The 13,420-nt window shown below is 37.4% G+C and overlaps 1 long non-coding RNA gene and 1 pseudogene across 1 annotated transcript; one reads left to right on the forward strand and one right to left on the reverse strand.

The window, feature by feature from the left end:
* Positions 1–1,172: 1,172 nt before the first annotated feature.
* On the reverse strand, positions 1,173–4,903 carry LOC107813332 (putative late blight resistance protein homolog R1A-3; annotated as a pseudogene).
* Positions 4,904–11,577: 6,674 nt separating this feature from the next.
* LOC142162615 (uncharacterized) lies at positions 11,578–13,116 on the forward strand. Its single transcript, XR_012693840.1, has 3 exons — positions 11,578–11,637; positions 11,968–12,035; positions 12,929–13,116. It is a non-coding gene; the product is annotated as an uncharacterized LOC142162615 (long non-coding RNA).
* Positions 13,117–13,420: the final 304 nt, after the last annotated feature.

A 13,420-nucleotide genomic window follows, 5' to 3' on the forward strand; every position in this document is an offset into this window, starting at 1 on the left:
ACCATACATAGCTCTGCTACTGCTTGTAGTTGTCTGGTGAATATTTGACGAAGCTTAGAGGAAAAATGGGTAATCCTGTGTTACTGGCGTGAGTCAATTGATTTTGTACTCTATCACATTATTTTTAGTTTTATTTATGTCAAATCTTTTAAGAGATTTTTATTTTTTTACATATAAGAGATCAAAGAATAAAATACAAGAGTGTTTGGAGGATCCAATAAAATACTCAAGGTGGCACTTGTTGATCCAGACACCACCGTCACAATAAAATGGCTAAAATTTGTTAGGGAGAAAATAGTTAAGAGAGTGAGTAATTGAAAGAGTCAACTATTTCTCAAAGGTTGCTGGTATTTGAATTCAATTCCCCAAGATTTTGTAGATATAATCACACTTGCTCTTAGTTAATGTATTTTCAGTTTGATTAGAGAAGTGATATACAGAATATCGACTTTTTATAGCTATGTAGTACAAATGTACAATCGATTATATTATACTCATTCTTTTTTGTATAATTTGAAATAGTTATCGTATTCTAGACTAGACGTTTTAAAAATATGTTTTAATTTTTGGGAAATTAGTTTTTTATTTATTATTTTATTTTTATAATGATATGTTGATGCAAAGTATGGATGTTCTGGAGTGCCATGTATAGTTCTATTGGACGACTAGATGATCTAACTTTGTCTGCGCTGAGGCAAAAAACGCTATTTATCTTATAAATATGTACATAAAATTTGGAGCATTTAAAAAAACATTAACAGAAGGCTATACTCAAAATCATATACAATTAAGTTATGAATTGACATTTCTTTCATAGAATTGGCTAATCAGTGGAGCACCTTAAGGTCATCACCTATTTTTGCAGAAAATTTAAAAAAAAATAGAATTCCCTAAATTAAGGAACGAAAGAAAATTATTGCAAGAAAGAGCATGTAGGTAAATGAACCTACACATTATTGGACGGATTTGAATAGATACAATGACGGCATAAAGAATTTTTACAATATTAATGCAATTTAACTTATTAAAGAAGGTTATTGTTCTATTATCAAGGTTACTGTATTCAGCTTGCTATAAAGAGTTACATGTTGTAGCAGATTTTTACTGTTGTAATAATTTAGAGGAAACAATTTTTTTTAAAAAAACTTAACACTTACTTATGAAATGTGTAGTTTGGATTACAAAAAGTATTTTTCATTTAAACAAAAAATGATTGCATAATAGGGAAAGATCAAAGCAACTGTACCAATGACATTTTCATTTGATATTTCAATTCCTCAATCTGATCAATATGTTTCTTCTTCTTCATCGTCTTCCTCTTCCTCTTGCTCGTTAGGCTTGAACACGGACCCCTGTTAAATAAGGAACTTTTTAATCAAAAATTTCAATATCTCGAGCTGATTTAAGTAAGAAAATAATGAAGAATGTTTCCCTTACTTCAGTACCACATACTTGCAACTTCTTTAGATTGCTTATAAGAATTACATCTTTGTCTTAATTTTCTTATCATATTTGATTTTTCTATCTCTTGAAGGAAAGAGCAACATATTTACCATAATTGAATTTTCATTCTTTTAGAAGGAATCAAACATTTATCATAAATGTTGAATATTTGTGTCTATTTTGGTATATTTCTCTTTTGTTGTCTGATTTATCGTCGTTCAGATTTTGCTTAACTAGCTTCCGGATGACACTTGATTATTTCGATCCTTTTCATAACCAAACTTTTCTCTATCAAAATGAGTGATCATAATGAATTGATATTCAATTTGAGCATTTCAAGATTGGGGAAATTTATCAAGCACGTCAGGTCACATATAAACGTTTCCCCTAGTATGCACTTATTAAGGAGATCCAACTAACTAGTGATTGGTTAATGAGGTTCCTACCCTAATTTGGACAGAAAACAAAATTGATCTCTACAACGATTTCTATATATATATGGTAATTTAAATGGAGTAATGGTTAAAAGTAAATGAATGATATAAGAATTAAATTTAAGGAAGAAGATGTCTTACTATATGGACCACAAGGGAGGAACTACCATAGTTGTCTAGCATGTCCTGTTGAATTTGCTTGGCAGAATTCCCAACAGATTCTGCACAACTCCATACAACAATATGAGCGAGTGTGGTTATATCTGCAAAATCTCGAGGGATTGAATCCAATGAATAACAACCTCCAATAACTAATCGTTCAAGGCAGGGAAAGTGATGACAACTAGCTCTCCAGTACTGAAAATCCACTTCTTCAAGGTACAAGAACTTCAACCGAGGAAAACCGTGGTCCGCTACTTCCCACTCTTTGTCTTTACAGGCATCACCTATTAATTTAAGTACCTCGAGTTTGGGTAATTTACCAACAATGCTCAAGTCCTTCCACCACAAACAAGTCTTATAAAGAGTTAATGTCTTCAGATTTTGTGGAAAAGCATCCGGAGGAGGTAGGAGCAAAGGTGGAACAGCATCTGGAGCAGGTGGAACAGCATGTGTAGGAGTTGGACCTGGTATTTTCAGAAACCTCAGAGGATCTTGTGGAGTAGCACCTGAAGGTGTAATGCTTTCTAGAAAGCAGGAATGATAATTTAGATGAGACATATAAAATTCCAATTCCTCGAGTTGATCTAAGCAGCGAAAATCATAGAGGTCCTTGCGACTACGAAAGTCTTCTTCAACACCCCATATTTGCAACTTCTTTAAATTGGGAAATAGTCTGAAGAAAGATCCAGTACAATACCAAGGATTCCAATGTGAGAGACGTTTCAAATTTTTCAGAACCAAGCTGTTCTCTGTAAGCTCATGATAATGTAAGTAATTCCAGCCCAAACGGAGGTGCCTCAGTTGTGGCATAGTCAAAATTTCGGATGGTACTATTAGAGGATGTCGTGGGGCCTCGTCATGTGGCTGACCAAGAAAAAAAGTTTCCAAATAACATAGTCTAGATATGGAAGAAGGAATATCTATTGATGAGGGAGTCTCTTTTCCTAGATAGTAATGCACGGTAGGAGAAAGACGCAAAGCTAGGTATCTCAAGTGAATTAGATCAAGTATCCCACTGGGAAAAACAATAAAGTTCATTAAAGCAAGATCTAGTACTCTTACTAGCTTGAAAGGCAACAACTCTGACATGAACCCTGACATACTATTGAAAAAGAAAATGGAACGAGCCTCATTATTAGGACATCTAGCCAATTTATTCACAATAATACGGTAGTTCAATTGGGTACTGGTCCGACCTCGACTATTTGAAGAAAAATGCATGGATAGTGCACATGGATTTTCATCATTCTTTTCTCCAATAAAAGTCACAATATTCATGTTTCGAGCTTCCTTCAAGCAGAGTTCACGGATCACATCATGTATTCTACAAAACTTGACACGTCCATCACCTGTCACATAGTGGATGGAAATTAAACTTCTATCTATTAGATCCTTTAGACATTTTTCTGCCACTTCTTCTATGCTTTTCATCTCCTCTAACTTCAAAAATCCCTCCGCTGCCCATAAATCCAAGAGTTCATCGACATAAATCTCAGCATCCTCCGGGAAGATTGCAAAATACAGAAAACATGCTTTTAGGTGATGTAGCAAGTGATGGTAACTCAAAGCAAGCACTCTCATGCATTGGAATCCAGGCCAATCTCATTGAACTTACTTTCTCGGCAACACTTTGCCACTCATCCAATGCTTTACCAATTTTGGAGAGAAGTCCAGCAATCACAGTAATTGCTAGAGGTAATCCTCCGCATTTTGATGCAATTTCTTTTCCAATTTTTTCAAATTCAAGAGAGAAACAATCTTTCTCAAAGACCTTTTTGTGCAGTAAATCCCAACTTTCATTAAAATCTAAAAGGCGCATCTGACAAGGAGGATTACCTGAGCTAGCATATTTAGCTACTTCCACATTCCGAGTGGTTAAGAGTATTCGGCTTCCATTGGTGTATTCCGGGAAACATAACTTTATATCATCCCAAGCTTCTGAAGTCCATATGTCATCAATGAGGATAAAGTATCTCCTGCCTTTTAGAAGCTTTTGCAGTTGGTCTGCTAGTTGGCCATCATCTTGCTCGAAATATTCATTAGTCCTTCCACTTATAGGAGAAAGAAGTCCTAGTAGTACATTTCTCTTGCAATACTCTTGTGAAATAGTAACTTTTGCACGAATATCAAAGCGAGACATAATGAATGGATCAGAGTAAAGCTTGTTAGCTAAAGTTGTCTTACCGATGCCACCCATCCCTGTAATGGAGACAACTTCTAGTTCACTTGATCCTCTTGCAAGTCGATCCTGCATCATCTCGAACTCACTTTCATGGCCAACCATAATATTCTCGGGCTCTACAGCACGTTCAGGTATACTGGCTAGAGAAAACTTTTGTGCTTTCAAACCTTTGATGTTAGTGTACCAGTCCCGTATCGCCATCCACTGCTTCATGATGGAATCAATGCGTTCTACCGCTTTTTCCAAGCAACAACAGAGTTTCCATAAAGCGTTGCTCCGTAAAGTTGTTGTTTTTGAATAAAGAACTTTTATTGATCTCGAGTCAACCTTAACTTCTGCGCTGAATGCTACCTCTACGATTTCAGCTTCCAAGCTTGTCAGTGCTTCAATATCCTCTGTTGTTATATTACAGGGTTTCTCCATAATAGATCTCAAGGATTGAAGCTTCTCATAGAACGATTGCAAATTACGTCCAGTAAGTTGCATTGATTGTTGTATGGTGTTCATAAGAGAAGTAATAGCAGCATAAGCCATAATTAAGTGTGATAAAAATAGGAATGTTTCAGCACAGAGAAGAAGCAGAATATATCTCAATGTGTATGTGATGCAATTGGGAGTTTGTGCATAAAGAAAAAGGCAGAACCTCTTTTGTTTTAATTTCAACAAGTTGGTAATTTCTCAATTTAAAACAGAAAGTGGAAAGGACTATGTTTCGTTTATTTCTACATATTTCCAGCTTGGTCCACTCTCTTGTCTCTATCAACCAGCTGGAAGTTGATCCAGATCCAGCTCTGAATAGTCCCAAAAAATATATAGTATTTAATCTGAAAAGAAGTAAAGTCCGTATTAACAAACAAAATTAAAGCCATCTTCTTTGACTGCTTCTCAAAGTGAGCAGTTGATTTTTGTACATGTAGACACTATTGAATTAAAATTTGGGGCAGAGGCGGAGTTAGGATTTGAACCTTACGAGTTCGGGTTATAATTCTTTTAAGTTATTGAGTTCTAAATTAATAATTTATACATATTCATTGAATTTCTTCGTACAAATACAGAGTTGGGCAAAAATTACTGGGTGCAGCCGAACCCGCAATATGTGGCTCTGGCCTGGGGGCGTAGACTTCCATTCTGCCAAAAGTTACAATATTATCCTATTTTCTGCTCAGCTCCTGCGCGCGCTGGCCAAGAACTCAGCACAAAGGCTTGAGGTGGATATATGTGGTAATTCTTGTATTATCCTAATTTTTTTAACGCGGAATTATGGTAGTAATAAAGCGTTGACATGATGCGTGATGTTGTCACCAAGAGTATATATAACTACCTTGTCCTCAATTAAGTCGAGTGATCTGACTAAGCCTCATTTTTTTTTAATAATTAAAATGTATAAATTGATATACACTTATAAATATTAAGATGTGTATTACCAAATCTGAATACTAAATAATTATGCGTCTATATGAAACTTGTCTTTATTTAAAAATTAAATATAAAATTAACCTAAAATACTATTTAATCTAATACTACATCAATAAAAAAAAATTAAGAAATAATATGATAATTGGTGGTGGTTGTGGTTGTGGGTGTCGACTGAGGTGGTGGTTGGTGGTGGATAGTCGCTAGCAATAAAGATCAATAATGGTAGTTGATGTTGGTCATTGGTGGTGGCCGCTAACAATTGTAGTGGATGATAGTAATAGCTAATGGTGGTTGTGGTTGATAGCTATGGTTGGCGATATATAATGATGGCTGATGTGGTGACTGTGGTCGTGTGATAACGGTGATTGGTGATGATGAATTGTAACATGTGGCAACATGTGGCTAGTGTTGGTGATTGTTACAACAACAACAACAATCCAGTATAATCCCACTTAGTGGGGTCTGGGGAGGGTAGTGTGTACGCAGACCTTACTCCTACCCTGGGGTAGAGAGGCTGTTTCCAAATAGACCCTCGGCATCCTTCCCTCCAAGAACTTCCCACCTTGCTCTTGGGTAGACTCGAACTCACAACCTCTTGGTTGGAAGTGGAGGTTGCTTACCATCAGAACAACCCCTACCTTGCTCTTGTTGATTGCGGTAATTTGGCAGTGGTGTTTGTGGATGGTGGGTAACTTTGAAAGAGCAAATAGCATAGGACAGTCACAAGTTCTTACACACTAAATAGCACAGGACAGGCAAAATACATAAAATGATACCTGACCTTATAGTTAAATCCCTCTTACACATCTGTTGACCATAGAAATAATTACTTGAAAGGACTAACTGATACATACCTCAACAGAACTTCCATAGGTGTCTTCAATTTCCTGAATCTTCTTCGCAGAGTTCCCAATAGATTTTAAGGTTCTTCGAAAAAGTATATAGAGGAGGAAGAACTAAAGACGTAGGATACAATGGCCTTCCATTAGTCATAAATTTTTGTGGCACGATCCTGAAATGCCAAAAAATGAAATCAAAAGTTATGACGAAGCATTAGAATATTGGTTAGTAGAAATTTCCTATTGACCTATTATATTTTTGTCCAATCGGAGTCCTTCAACCAAATTCTAGAAAATCAGCATGTGCTAATTCTCAAGAAAAAATGGATTTATCATAAATTCATGTTACACGACCCTGAAATGCCAAAAAATGAACTCGAAAGTCATGGCGAAGCGATGATTATTGGTTATCAGGTCATTTCCTGTGGACCTACCTTGCTTTTCTTTTGCCCCTCTTTAAAGTAAAGTTGCTTCTTAGAGTTGGTTTTTGCAATTACAATCTGTCTCTGTCTGGCTCCTCTCTTTGAACTCAAATAAGACATTCTTTTGGTCGAGTGACTTCATTCCTGGTCTTCCTATTCCCTTCGCTTTCCCAGCAGGTCCACAAATTTCAGTCCAATCGGAATCTGTCAACCAAATTCTAGAAAATCAACATACATTAATACGAATGAAAAAATAGATATAATTATAAATTCGTATTGCACAACCTAGAAATGCTAAAAAAATGAATATGAAATTCATGGTGAATGGATGATTATTGGTCATTAGGTCATTTCCTATGAACCTATCAAATTTCAGTCCAATCGGAGTCCGTCAACCACATTTTAGAAAATCAACGTATATTAATACGCACGAAAAATGGATATAATTATAAATTCATGTTGCACGACCCAAAAACGTAAAATGAAATCCATGGGAAGCAATAGTATTAGTCACTAGGTCGTTCTCTGTGGACCTACAAAATTTCAGGTCAATGATAGTCCATCAATCAAATTCTAAAAAATCACATGTACTAATACACAAAAAAAATGGATACAACCATACATTTTTTTACTGGATCATATTTATTGCATTTAAGCAGAACGATGATTGATAAAATTTTGATATTTAGAAATTACATAGGAAATGCCGGAAACCAAGTGGGAACTCTTACTTTCTATACTTGCTTGAATCCGAAAAACTAACAAGTTTTGTGCGGTAATTAAATTATATCTAAAGACTCAATTAAGACGAGTGATCTGACTATAGACCGTTTGAATATGTACACACATATGTAAGTTATTGTGGTTAAGTGCTATCACATTCAGTTGTTATTTCTGCCAAGTAAGTGGTAGCCAGCACACTCCTTTTTTGACTTTACGTTTCAAGTTTCTTGGAAGGTCGCCAATATCATTGGATCCTAAAAATAGTTAGGAAGAAAAATAATAACTGATATTTATGGCAAATCAATCAAAGTTTGAGACTATGAAGGACTCTTTGGATACGACTTGACTCATTTACTACTACTTGAACTCTTATTTGGTGGGTCGATAACTTTTAAAAAATATTTTTATTTTAAAATTTCAGTTTCTAAAACTTTATTTTTTAATTATAATTATTTTTATAATAATGTAAGTGAAAATATTATTCGTAATTCAAAACTCATTTTAGTTGGCTATCTAAAAAAATTTATAAAAAAAATTAGCTAGTGAATCTTTTTTCCCAGTATGACTCCATTTGATATTTAACATTAACCATGTTAAATATCTGAGTTATTTGAATTATATGTAAATAACCTAAAAATTTAAACCTTCTAGATAATTATAGATAATTGTTAGATATTAATTAAGAAACACTACATGAAAAAAAACTAATATTTTCTCAAATCTCGTAGGGATAATTTTATTTTTGCACCATTCTCATTGGTGTCATTGGAACCTAAAAATAGCTACAAAGCGAAATAGTAACTCGTATTTTTGGCAAAGCACAAAGGTTGATACACTTGCTAAGTTGAACCCGGCGAGGAGTTTTGTTGTCGGAATGATGCTTCTGGTTAGCTTGGCTTGCTCCAGCACTCTCCATTGAATGATGTTGGCTGAACTTCCTGGGTCCACCAAAACATGTTTAATTTTAAAGTCTAGAACGTTAAGAGAAATTACTAGGGAATCGTTGTGCGGCAGTAGAAGTCCATCGGCGTCCTCTTCTGTGAAGGTGATGCCATCCTCGGCAACTTCCCGGAGTCTCTTGCTATGAGTCACCGATATCTTTGTCTTTTTGCTGTCGAAAAAGTTACACAGTTGGTCTCGTTTCTCCCAAAAATCATGTTGATGGTTAGTCGGGGAGGGAGACCTGTCTTCGAGGGCTTCGTGTTGTCCCGACTGCAGCCGTAATTGTTCTTAGCCCGGTCGCTTAAGAACACTCTGAGATGGCCTTTTTTCAACAATGTTGCTACCTCCTCGCACAAATGTTGGCAGTCCCTAGTCCAGTGACCGTTAGTCCCATGATACTCGCAACATAGATTAGGATCCCTCTGGCTGGGATCAAATCTCATTGGCCTCTGGAATTACGCTTCCTTGATGTTCCTCATCACCAATACTAGCTCCACTACGCTGATATTAAAATTGTACTCAAAACAATCTGGGATAGGTGGAATCTCGGGTACGTAATAACTCTTTGTTTTGCAGTGGCCTGTTATTCCGGCCACGACGAGTTATTCTATCGGGAGCTAACATATCCGCCATTCGGAACCCTTTGATGCCGACCCTTTTGTAGGGCAAAAAACAGCCCTTAGAAGATCGCCGATCTGCACCAAAATCATCCTTCGATTTATCCTTATTATTTTCTCGATCCCGAACTTTAGTTGATGCCGGGAACCCAAGCTAATCATCTTTTATTCTTATCTTTGATTCATAACGGTTATGGACAACTGCCCATATAGTTTCCTCGAACTCGAGCAGGCTTTCTTTCAGTTTTTGGGAGGCATCGGAGCTCTTTGGGTACAACCCGTTAGTAAATGTCTCAGCTGCCCATTCATCTGCACGGCCGGTAGCAGCATCCTTTCTTTCTGAAACCTGATCACGAACGCTTCAATTTAGACTCTCCTTGCGAAATTCTGGATATGTCCGTGTTCCGGGCCTAGAACTTCTTGGCCCCGGCATGGGCCTTGATGAAAGAATCTGCGAGCATCTCAAAGAAACCTACTGAGTGTTCACGTACGAGGGAGTACCATGTCAAGGCTCCCTTCGTGAGGGTTTCTCCGAACTTCTTCAGCAAGACCGACTCTATCTCATGTTGAGCCAAGTCGTTTCCTTTCACTGTCATTGTATAAGTGGTGATGTACTCCTGAGGGTCCGAAGTCCCATCATATTTCGGTATGTTTGGAATTTTGAACATTCTTACATACCTGTTGACCACGGGAATAATTGTACACACTCAAACCTGATTATAGAAGTAAATTTTTTTTTGGGGGGGAGGGAGAGGGTGTAACGACCCGATCGGTCGTTTTGAGCTCTGGCGCGTCATTCAGCAGTTTGAGGCCATGAGCAGCTTCATCTCAGGTATATTGACTTGAGTGTATGGTCAGAATTAAAATTCAGGAAGTTTGGAGTCAAATCTAAATGGAAATTCTCATTTTGAAAGCTTAAAATTGAAGAAATGAACTAGGATTGGAATTTTGAGTAAAAGACCTCGGAATTGGGATCCGAAGGTTCCAGCAGGTTCGTATGATGATTTCGGACTTGGGCGTATGCCCGAATCGGGTTTTGGATAACACGGGAGCATTTTGGCGCCTATTGTGGAAGATAGCATTTTAGAAGAAATTGCATCAGTTTGGCTTAAAATGCATTTCAGTGTTATTGATGCCCGTTTGGCATTTTGAGACTGGGAGTAGCTCCGTATGGTGATTCTGGATTTGGGAACGCGATCGAAAGTGAATTCGGAGGTCCGTAGGTCATTTTGGAGCCGTTTGGCTAAATATAGAAATTTGAAGGTTTTTGAGAAAATTCGACCGGAAGTGGAAATTTTGATATCGGGGTCGGAATGTGATTCCGAAAGTTGGGGCAAGACTATAATGTCGAATGTGACTTGTGTGCAAAATTTGAAGTCATTCCTGAATGATTTTGGAAAGGTTTGAGACACTTAGTCTCTTTTAAGGAAGCTTAAGTTGGAAAAGTCAATCGGATATTGACTTATGTGTTAGAGCACTCGAAATGTGAATTTTATGGTTCGGATAGCTTTGTTAGGTGATTTGGGACTTCGGAGTGTGTCCGGAATATTTTTGTGATGACCGGTGTAGAATTAAGCTTGAATAGGCTAAGTTAGTATTTTGGCGAATTCCGGTTGATAGGAAAGATTTTGATCCGAGGCTCGGAATGGAATTCCGAGAGTTGATGTAGCTTCGTTATGTCATTTTGGACTTGTCTGCAAAATTTGAGATCATTCGAACTAGTTTTGACGTGTTTCGGCATCGGATGTGAAAATTTGAAGTTTCAAAGTTCATAGGCTTGAATCCGAGGTGAATTTAATATTTTTGTGTTATTTTTGGTGATTCGAAGGAACAACTAAGTTTGTATCATATTATGGGACTTGTTAGTATACTTTGTTGGGATCCTATGAGGCTCGGACAAATTTTGGAAGATTTTGCCATTTTGAGGATAAATGTAATGATCTAAAAGTTCATTTATAGTTCTAGAGATCCAAATTTGATTCCGAGACTTCTAGAATTTTGATAATGAATTATAGGACTGATCTGGAAATTTTGGTCTAATTTCATCAAGTCGCGATTGGGTTTTTGACGCGAAACATGAGTAATTATTTAACGAGCAAAATGGATATCGCACTAGGAAAATGAGCTCCTAATTGAGTTTCGATTGAAGAGTTGTGTTTGTATTATTATTTGTGAATCATAGGAACAAGAATCGTCTAATTCCGAGTTCGTATGATGAAGTTAGAGCCATTTTAGTGAAAAATAGTTGTGCTGCAATTTAAATTGGCTGCTGGTGTATTTTTTTAGCAGCAGTGAACAGTAACCCGCGCATGAACAGTACCGCGCAGGTGAACAGTAATTCCGAAAATCTGGGCAGTGAGTTTATATCCGATTTTGGGTCATTTTTCCACCATTTCCAGTCATTTTGAGAGCTTTTGGACGGGGATCGAAGGGAGTTTCAACTGAGATCGATTGGAGGTAAGTTTTATGAGTTAAATACATGATTTTATTGAAGAATCATCCTTGAAATCCATGAAAACATAGCCAAATTATAAGAAATTAGGGCTTGAGATTGAAATTCTAAAATGAAGATTTGAGGGGTCATTTGAACTCCGATTTTGGTAAATTTTATATGTACGGACTCGTGGCGAGACGAGGAATCCGGTGATGTGACTTTCGTAATTTTTCGAGAAGTGGGCCAGGGGCTCGGGTTTTGCAAATTTCGTGATTTTCAATATTTTTCGAGTTTTTTCGATTGGGTTATATTCCCTTAGCCTGTTGTAATATATTCCTTGTGGTTTTGGAAAGATTCGACGCGTGAGGAGGTCGATTCGAAAGGAAAGGGCATCGCGGAGTAGACTTTTGGCCGTCTTGAGGTGAGTAATAGATGTAAATGTTGTTCTGAGGGTTTGAAACCCCGGACTTTCACATCGTAACACTATATTGAGGCATGACACGCACTCCATGGCGAGTGCGGGGTCGGATACTATTGGGGATTGTGACTTGGTCCATCCCGTGTGATGTTTATACTATACTGGTGATTGATACACATACTTCATTGATATTACTGGCTTGATGCCATGTTTGGGGCCTTGTGCCGATTTGTAAAATCCTTCGAGGATTGATATTGCTGCTTAGCATGATTTGCATATCATTTAATTTCAGTCCAAGGTTTTAAATGTTATTTTTCAAACTCAGCCATAATTCTAAGTGTTGAAAACTTAAATGATATTTTTAAATGTATTCCGGGATGGAACTTCTGTTTTGTAAATGCCCAAGGGGCTTATTATATTATTTCCTGGACTGATTATAAAGTGACTTGAAACAGTGGTAACAATGACACTTATGTGATATACTTGAAATAGTGGTAACAATGACACTGGATGATATACTTGAACAGTGGTAACAATGGCACTGTATGATATAAATTGGTCAGGTAACAATGACTGACCAAGATATTGCGTTTGGGCTGTAGGAGCCCCTCCGGAGTCTGTACACACCCCCAGTGAGCGTCGTCGACGATAAATAAATATGGATGGCTCGGGCTGCACGCCGCAGTGGGTACTGGAATGTACCATCATATGCATTGCATTGCATTCATGTATTTCTATTTATACCGTTATTTAGCTGCTCAGTTCCATATGTTGCTGTATATTTGGATTTTAGCTTACTTTGTGTATTTACTGGATTTTCTTATCTTCGGATTGTAGTTACTTTTATTGCTCACTGGGTCGGAGTACTCACTTTACTCCCTGCACCTTGTGTGCAGATCCAGGGCAGTCTCAGGCTCAGTAGATCCAGTTGATCAGCAGATCCAGCTTCTGGGAGTATCGAGGTAGCTGCACGGCGTTCGTAGCCATTGATCTACTCCCTCCTATCCTATCTCTTTATTTCCGCATTATCAGACTTTGGATATACCATGTATTAGGATAATATTCTGTATTCTAGAGGCTCAGATTCATGACACCGGGTCCTAGTGAGATTATATTGTGTATTTTGTTAAATTCTTCAGTACTTTAATCTTGCTTAATTGATATTTCTTTCCGCTATTTTTGATAAATTGGGTTAAGTGTTGAATAATGGTCGGGCTTGCCTAGTAGTGTGTTGGGCGCCATCACGACCGGGATTTGGGTCGTGACAAAGTTGGTATCAGAGCCTAGGTTACTTGGTCTCACGAGTCATGAGCCGGTTTAGTAGAGTCTCGCGGATCGGTACGGAGACGTCTGTACTTATCCTCGAGAGGCTGCCGAACCTTTAGGAA

The sequence above is a fragment of the Nicotiana tabacum genome, chromosome 8 (genome assembly GCF_000715075.1).
Source record: "Nicotiana tabacum cultivar K326 chromosome 8, ASM71507v2, whole genome shotgun sequence".
Classification (NCBI taxonomy): Eukaryota; Viridiplantae; Streptophyta; class Magnoliopsida; order Solanales; family Solanaceae; genus Nicotiana; species Nicotiana tabacum.